The following is an 8,582-nucleotide window of genomic DNA, read 5'->3' as shown; positions in this document are numbered from 1 at the left end:
CTCTTAAGCATCGGGTTCAACTCAGATCCTCTCAAAAAATCCTTCTTGTTTTAATTCCCTCTCAGACTCATCTTTTGCCTTCCTCCCTCCTTATTTTCTTCTCTTTCTATTTTTTATTTCTTTCTCTAGATGTCCTCCATTTTACAGAGCAATTTTAAATTATAAACTGACACATATCATGGGTGGATTTTTTGCTTGGTGTGCTAGGTGGTCACAACAGATTTCATGACATGGACTTTTCCACTTAAAAGGGAAAGGCTTATCCTAAGACCAGGACCATTCTTTTCTTTTTGTCAAGACTTTTCCCTGCCCAACTTAACAAATTCAAGATGGGCAAAGGAAAGGGTAAACAGTGACCATCGCCCTTATTCTCTCTCTACTCATAACAGGGAAGCTTCACTCATTTTCTTTTTGTTGTTTTCTGTTCAGCCCAGGCTGAAGTCCAATGGTGCAGTCATGGCTCACTGCAGCCTCGATATTCTGGATTCAAGCCATCCTCCCACTTCAGCCTCCCTAGTAGCTGGGACTACAGGCATGCACCACCAGGCCTGGCCAATTTTGTATTTTTTGTAGAGAAAGGGTTTTGCCATGTTGCCCAGGATGGCCTCAGACTCCTAAACTCAAGTGATCTGCTCGCATTGGCCTTCCAAAGTGCTAAGAATAAAGGCTCGAGCCACCATGCCCAGCCTCACTCATGAGTTTTGAGGCTTGAGGGTAGACAGAGGTGATCCATGACAACTCTGGGAGTTTCTATAGGAAGCACTGTTTGGGAAACCAGAGGCGAGGAGTGTGAGAATGCCAGAGTGTGGCAAAGGGTTCATCTCACTGTCTTTATTCCTTTCAGCTCCAATGTCCCCCAGAGTAGTGAGAGCTGTGAACATCTCCAGGGGATCTGTCCAGGAAGAGCTCTCCCTTCTCTCACACCTCACCACCCTCTGACTCTCTACTTCTTGGCAGCTTCTGCCTCATTCTTCATGTGGATGTGAAACCATGGTTAAGGTTTAGGGAGTTTTAGATCCCTAGATTTCACAGAGGCTGCTGTCACCTAGGAGCAGCAACATTTTAGAGTATTTTTCCTTTAGCAAAATGTATTCAGTATCCTCCCCCTATTTTTTTTTTCTTTCCCAGAGAAATCACTCTAATGTTAAAGCTCATCAGTTTCCATCTAGAACTGACTGGGCTCCTCCTTCCTTTGAATTCATATCTCACTTTTTCTGAGTGCTCAGCCCACGGTGATTTTTCTATTTCAAATTCCCATAGAGGATACCAGGTCCCCCTGAGGGTGGGCACTTCTTCTTGTTCTTCGTGAATTCCCAGAAGTGAACAGAGGGCATGCCACTGGACAGGAACTTCATAGTACCTTCTGGAATTCACCATGCACTGATAATGCAACAATTTTTTTCACATTAATATGTTTTGCTTTTCAACTAGATTGCAACTCCGTGAGACCATGGCACCATGTAACCACCACAGAGTGTGCTGTTCTTTGCAAGAAGTAGGTGCTGATTATAGACCTGTTTTCATAATGATGACTAAACAACATGAATGTTTTATTTTATTTATTTATTTATTTATTTATTTATTTTTGAGACGGAGTTTCGCTCTTGTTACCCAGGCTGGAGTGCAATGGCGCGATCTCGGCTCACCGCAACCTCCGCCTCCTGGGTTCAGGCAATTCTTCTGCCTCAGCCTCCCAAGTAGCTGGGATTACAGGCACGTGCCACCATGCCCAGCTAATTTTTTGTATTTTTAGTAGAGACGGGGTTTCACCATGTTGACCAGGATGGTCTCCATCTCTCGACCTCGTGATCCACCCGCCTCGGCCTCCCAAAGTGCTGGGATTACAGGCTTGAGCCACCGCGCCCGGCATGAATGTTTTATTGAAATCTTTCACTGAGTCAGGATGTGTGATGGGCACATAGGATAAAACATGAAAAGAAAAATGAACACTGTTCTTTAGAAAGTCAAGATACAGTATCATCATAATAAGAATCTAGTTTTACTTACTAGATCCATGGGGCCTGGCAGAGGTACTCATCTTAATCAAATACCCATTGGTTTAATCACCATTATGTAGACCTGATTTTGGAAGCAGAGTATCATATTGTCATCTGATCATCTGGCATGTTTTATGTAAGGCTGGGATTGAATTGTTTTTGAGCTGCCATGAGTTGTGCCAATGATCTGCATGCACTATTTCCCATTTACTGTCTTGCCCATGTAAATTCAAACCAACTATCAAGCCAGGCTCTGTGTTGGGCACTGGACACAGAGAGAGGATATGTATTTAACACATTACTAGTTCTCAAGGGCTTACAACTTGGACTCACATGAACACTGCTTACGCCTGCTATGAGGCAGACAGCTAAATTCAAGAATAGAGATAAAAACATAGCATTACAGGAATGATTAATTTTGACCACAGTGATTCTGGCAGACTTCACAAATAAATTGACATTTGAATTGGCCCTTGATATTGGATTTTGACAGGAAGAGATGGAAGGAGAGAACAACTCAGGCAGGTGAAACAGGATGAAAAAGGCACAAAAGTGTGAAAGTTTCTTCCCTAAATAAGCAGTAGAGGCAGAATACTTGGGCATGGTTAGAATACAGTTTTCCTAGGGCTGCAAATGACCCAAATTAGGGACTGCCCTGGCATTTTCCAGGTCAAATTAGGCCACTGGCCAAGATTTGTTTGACCTGGCACAAGGTTTTCCATTTTTATGACTTATTGCCAACATTTAAAAATGAAGAGATTTCACAGACACATTTGGATTTCTGGCTGCTCTTGGAGAAAAGCTAACAATAGAGGATCTGCATTTCCTCAAGGCAGCAACCAGCTAGCGCTGAGTAATGGCTGCTCTTTTTAAACAGGCAAGAGCTCTTCAGCTTGTGACCATCCTAACTGACTTCAATCAAATGACACTGCTAGGTGTTTGAGTTTGTGCCCTCTGACCTAAAAGCTTTATTGACTCTTCCATGCCGGGAGAGGTGGTGTTGATTTCTGGGAGTTTTATGCAGTGGTTAACTTAAACACACATCTGGATGACTCTTGGGAATTAGACTCTTCAAGGAAGAAAAAGTGTCAAGAAGTCATCCCAGCTGCTGCTCTGAGGAATCTTGCTTGTCTAATTAGATCTTAGGCTGGCACACCTGGTGGATTTTTAGAGGCAGGGAATAATGACCCTCACAGTTTAAAAGATCTCTTTCCATGGCAACCCACAATGCTTTAGTCAATTTGAGAGCTTGTTAGCATCACATCTCTAGTTTATCTTCCCCTTATAAGTGAGTTTTCTTTCTTTCTGAAATGCAGACTGGTGGCATGCCAACAAGAATCAAAATCCACTTTCAGAACAAAGGAGGAAATGCATATGTGTTTTTTTCTCTTTCATTTCCTTTGTTCAGCTTTTATGCCAATCAGATGTTCCTACTTCTTGGACCTCTGTGAGCCAACCTTTTATTTCCCATTTTCTCATGAAAAGTGCACTTTGATTGCACTGGCACTTATGAACCAATGCAGGCCTTTTTTTTTTTTTTTTTTTTTTTTTTTTAGACGGAGTCTTGCTCTGTTGTTCAGGCTGGAGTGCTGGAGTACTGTGGCTTAATCTCAGCTCATTGCAGCCTCTGCCTTCCAGGTTCCAGAGATTCTCCTGCCTCAGCCTCCTGAGTAGCTGGGATTACAGGCATGTGCCACCCCATCCAGGTAATTTTTCTGTTTTCAATAGAAGCGGGGTTTTGTCATGTTGGCCAGGCTGGTCTCAAACTGCTGACCCTAAGTAATTCATGTGCCTCGGCCTCCCAAAGTTCTGAAATTACAGCCACGAGCCACTGTGCCTGGCCAATGAAGGACATTTAATACAAATGCATGTGAAGGCCCTCAAATGCAAACACACAGAAATATACATAACAAAACGCGAAACGCACTTGTTTATGTCCTGTGTACACATAGAGACCTGTGAGCTCTTCCTCATATACAGACTTGCTATGTGCCCGATGCCTAGTAGGAGTGAGAGGTTCCTAACTGACATAACCTTTCCAGGAGAATAAAATAGAAGGTTACTGAGTCGAGGAGCTAATCTGTCTAATTAGATGCCTCTGAGCAAAATGCATAAAATTTGCATGAATTATCTTAACCTGAAAGAATAGGATACAAGGAGGAAAAACCCAAGAATGTTTGCATTTTGATGGGGGAGGGGGAAGTTTTGGGGCTATCGTTATAGAAGATTCTTTCTTTTACGTTTTGGGACTCCATTCAAGAGAAGCTGCCGTGGGCTGACTAAAGTCGGCAAACAGAGCTCCTGTATCCTTGGACTCTGCAAGCAGTTACTCCAAGTCCTGTCTGTACACTGTACGGTGGAACAGCCATGCAGCCCCAACTGGGGAAGCTTCATTGAGGCAGTGCGAGGTAATCAGTTTCAGTCCTGGCCTCTGGCTGGTTTGAAGGACGATCCCTTCTTGGCTGTAGGTGGCACTGTTGTATCTGTTGTAAGAAGCGCTGTACTTTGGCTAGCTACACCAGTGCTATTTAAAATGGAGGAAAAAGAGAAAAAAAAAAAAAAAAAATCCAACTCCTTCTCCCTCCCCATCCCCGTCTATCTCCTAAGATGCACTGAACACGCTACCTGGTCACACCTCCTCCATGCCACCGAGTGGACATCATATGTTGTTTAACCTTACAAGTTTTGTTTAAAATCAGTAGTTCTCTTAGGCCCTTTGCAGTGTATGTGCAATTTAGGTCTGGGATGATTCATCTGAAGCTCAACTGCCTGAGATGATACTTGCTTCTCCCCATTCTCCTCCCCTCAACCCTCCTTATTCTTCCTTTCCCTGCTATAACTACATTCACAAAGTGATGGGTGATATTAGAAGGACTGGAGAATGGTCTGTGCCTTGGACTCTGGAAGAGGCAGTGGTTAGTAATGGAAATAAAAACCGCAGGAGCCGAGTGGTGATGTGTGCTGGGGAGATGGCAGCCTGGGCGAAATGGGAGAGTGGGAAGAGAGCCAACTGTTGCTTCTCCCATTCCATTCTTTCTGGAAGTCCAGAAAACTGTTTTCCCTGGGGATTGACAAGCTTGGGCCAAGTAGGAGAATTACATTCTGACATCTAGTTAGAGGTAGTGAGGTTGAGGTGGTGGAAGAGGAACCACTCCTTAGGAGTGCCTCACCTTCCCCAGTGCTGAGAAGGAACGTTATACTGACCCATCAGGCAAAGCCTTGTGGGCAATATTAAAAGGCTATGTATCAGGGGAAAAAAAGTGATACTCACAGGAGATGGGAGCTAATTCTCAAAACATCATAGTATATAATGAATGGACAGAGAAATACAAGAAAAATAAGTAATATCTGGATAGCAATTTAAAGTTTGCAAAGTTCCCCTATCCTCAATATGAAAAATCTCATTTCCTCTCTCAGCAATGCTATCCCTGTTTCACACAGGAAGGCACCAGGTACCTTCAGTGACTTGCTGAAGGTCATGGAGGGAGAAGCAGAGCCAGTTCCTACAACCAGGCTGTCTGACTCCAAGTTCTGCCATCTCTAGGTATTCACTGTATTTTTTATTCCCAAATGAATACTGCAGTTGAGAAACAATACCCAAGTCTAAAGAATAAACATTTGATTCTTGCCCCTCAAGAATCAAAGAATCAAATCAAGATATTATGCTTAAAGCAAAGCAATAAAAAAAAAAAAGGGGTCCAGTCTTTTTTCACTTGTTTTTAATGAAAAGTCTGACGTTACATTGACTTCAGATGCGATAACCTTAGGGTATTCTCTATGTTCCTTTGTTAATATTGCTGTAGTGTCTTTAGCTTATCAGTTTATCTCTTTGAGCCTCAATGGTATCCTCTGTAAAATAGGTTGAACACACCTTTCCTAAGCCTTGAGCATCTAGGGAAAATAAATTTCTGCTTTATACGTCACTCAGGGTTCCTTGGATGAAAAATTCAAGATGAGCATTAGTTTTTATCATTGTTTTAATAGCAATTTATTAAGCCAAAACCTAAGGGAATCATGTAAGAATATATGATTTCCTCTGCCTGATTACATCTTTATCTGTGAGTTTTGTAAAAGTTTATAATGGATGAAATAGTACTTAACAGCTTCATAAACCAAACTGTTATGCACGTTTAAATGGTCTTCACTCTTATTATCTTAACTAATGAATTTTGCCAGGCATCTCCGTTATAGCTGTATGATTTATAAAGATTATATTTACTTTTTCTCCTTATAAGAACCTAATGAGACCAAATTGGTTGCATGTAATCAGACACTGGCCTTTTTCATCTCTTCGGGTTTTATTTACGAAAGCTTATTAGAGCAAACGTACTGAGTAATATGCAGCGATAGCTAGGTTTTGCTTAATGATCCCAAACAGCCAACGTGGAATGCAGATAATGAAATGACAGGCTGATTACAAATGCGAGGAGAAAAGTAAATGTACTCAGGGCTGGTTTCTAAAATCCTTACCTAGGCAGAATACCCATTAGCGTGTTTCAACCTAAGAACACATACTTCTACAGATGCCTGAGATGAGACAGTAACAACTATCCCAGACACTGAGGGCTGAGTTCTTTGTTTTCCAGCAGTGCAGGACTGAGCTAAAGTACTATGTACAAGTGGTTTGTGTGGGATGGTGATGCAATGGCACCAAAGGTTTGATGAGCCCCAGTTCATGAAGGCAAACTGCAGGAGATAGTTCATAGAGCTTACAGTCAACAGCCACTACTAAAATAAATAATGATTTGGACTAACGTGAGCATTTTCTCTCTCAGAATTTCTTTTAGTGCGAATACCTAATATAATCTGGATTGATATTACCCAAGTTAGAATTAATCACATAACAATCTTCTCTCAAAGATGTAAGCAGAGTACAATAAGACATTGCTGGACTGTCTTAGTCCATTTTGTGTTGCTGTAACAGAATACCCAAGGCTCGGTAATTTATAAAGAAAAGAGGTTTATTTAGCTCATGGTTCTGCAGGCTGGGAAAGCACAAGATGCATGGTGCCAGCATCTGCTTGGCTTCTGATGAGGGCTTTTATGCTGCTCCAAAACATGGGGAGAAGGTCAAATGAGAACCAGAGATGTGCAAAGAAGCAAAATCTTAGGGAGATTCTGGTTTTATAACAATCTACTTTTGAAGGAACCTCCGGCAGGAACTAATCCAGTCTTGTGAGAGCAAGAACTCACTCAAAACTACTGCAGGAATGACACTAAACCATTCATGAGGGTTCTGCCTCCATGATCTAAACATGTCCCACCAGGCTCCCCCTCTCAACAGTGCCATATTGGAAATCAAATTTCAACACAAGTGTGGGTGGGGACGAACTCAAACCATAGCACGAACCAAGTGCCTAACTTCAGTGCTGTTATTGCAGCTCTATGTGTTGGAAGCTCTTAATCCACAACGTCTTCTTCCTTTCCTCACTGTGATGTTCTTTTCATTTTAATAAAACAAAGATTTACTGTACTTTTAGCAGTAGAACATGGAGTTGATTTTTTCTTTCTTTCTTTTTTTTTTTGAGATGGAGTTTCGCTATTGTTACCCAGGCTGGCGTGCAATGGCGTGATCTCGGCTCACCGCATTCTCTGCCTCCTGGGTTCAGGCAATTCTCCTGCCTCAGCCTCCCAAGCAGCTGGGACTACAGGCACGTGCCACCATGCCCAGCTAATTTTTTTGTATTTTTAGTAGAGACGGGGTTTCACCATGTTGACCAGGATGGTCTCGATCTCTTGACCTCGTGATCCACCCGCCTCGGCCTCCCAAAGTGCTGGGATTACAAGCTTGAGCCACCGCGCCCGGCCTGGAAATTCCTGTGAATGTTGAAAATGTTGTAGGGCTCCTGATCAGTCTAGAAGGAAGATTGGATCTTTTCTTTTCACTGTCCATTGCTTTCTGGTGTTGGCCTGGTCTCTAGCTGGTCCTTTTTTTTTTTTTTTTTTTTTTTGGAGACGGACTTTCGCTCTTGTTACCCAGGCTGGAGTGCAATGGCGCGATCTCGGCTCACCGCAACCTCCGCCTCCTGGGTTCAGGTAATTCTCCTGCCTCAGCCTCCTGAGTAGCTGGGATTCCAGGCACGCGCCACCATGCCCAGCTAATTTTTTTGTATCTTTAGTAGAGACGGGGTTTCACCATGTTGACCAGGATGGTCTCGATCTCTCGACCTTGTGATCCACCCGCCTCGGCCTCCCAAAGTGCTGGGATTACAGGCTTGAGCCACCGCGCCCGGCCTTCTAGCTGGTCCTTTATACCTGACTCTGGACATATCTTTTGCGTAGAGGAGACAGTGCCATCATTTTGATGATGTCCTTTCCTCCCAGAGGAATGCATGAAGTTTGAAAATGATCATCCACATGACAAGACAAGAGCACTCATGGAAAGGGAATGCAGAGAACAAGAAAAGGCAAGGACTGCAGAAGGCTGGCTTTTCCTGGCACCACCTTGCATTTCTCCTCCCACAGTTTTTCCTCATCGTGTTTTGTTTTATAGCCTTTAAATCTCTTTTCCGTGTTTCTCTTTTTCTTCTTACTGTAATATCCTCCTAGGCGCGTTTCTTCTTGAAACACAATTTTTCTGGGTTG

The sequence above is a fragment of the Saimiri boliviensis genome, chromosome 13, assembly GCF_048565385.1.
Source record: "Saimiri boliviensis isolate mSaiBol1 chromosome 13, mSaiBol1.pri, whole genome shotgun sequence".
In the NCBI taxonomy this organism is placed as follows: Eukaryota; Metazoa; Chordata; class Mammalia; order Primates; family Cebidae; genus Saimiri; species Saimiri boliviensis.
The sequence above is the reverse complement of the archived record's forward strand: the minus strand, read 5'-3'. Positions refer to the sequence as shown.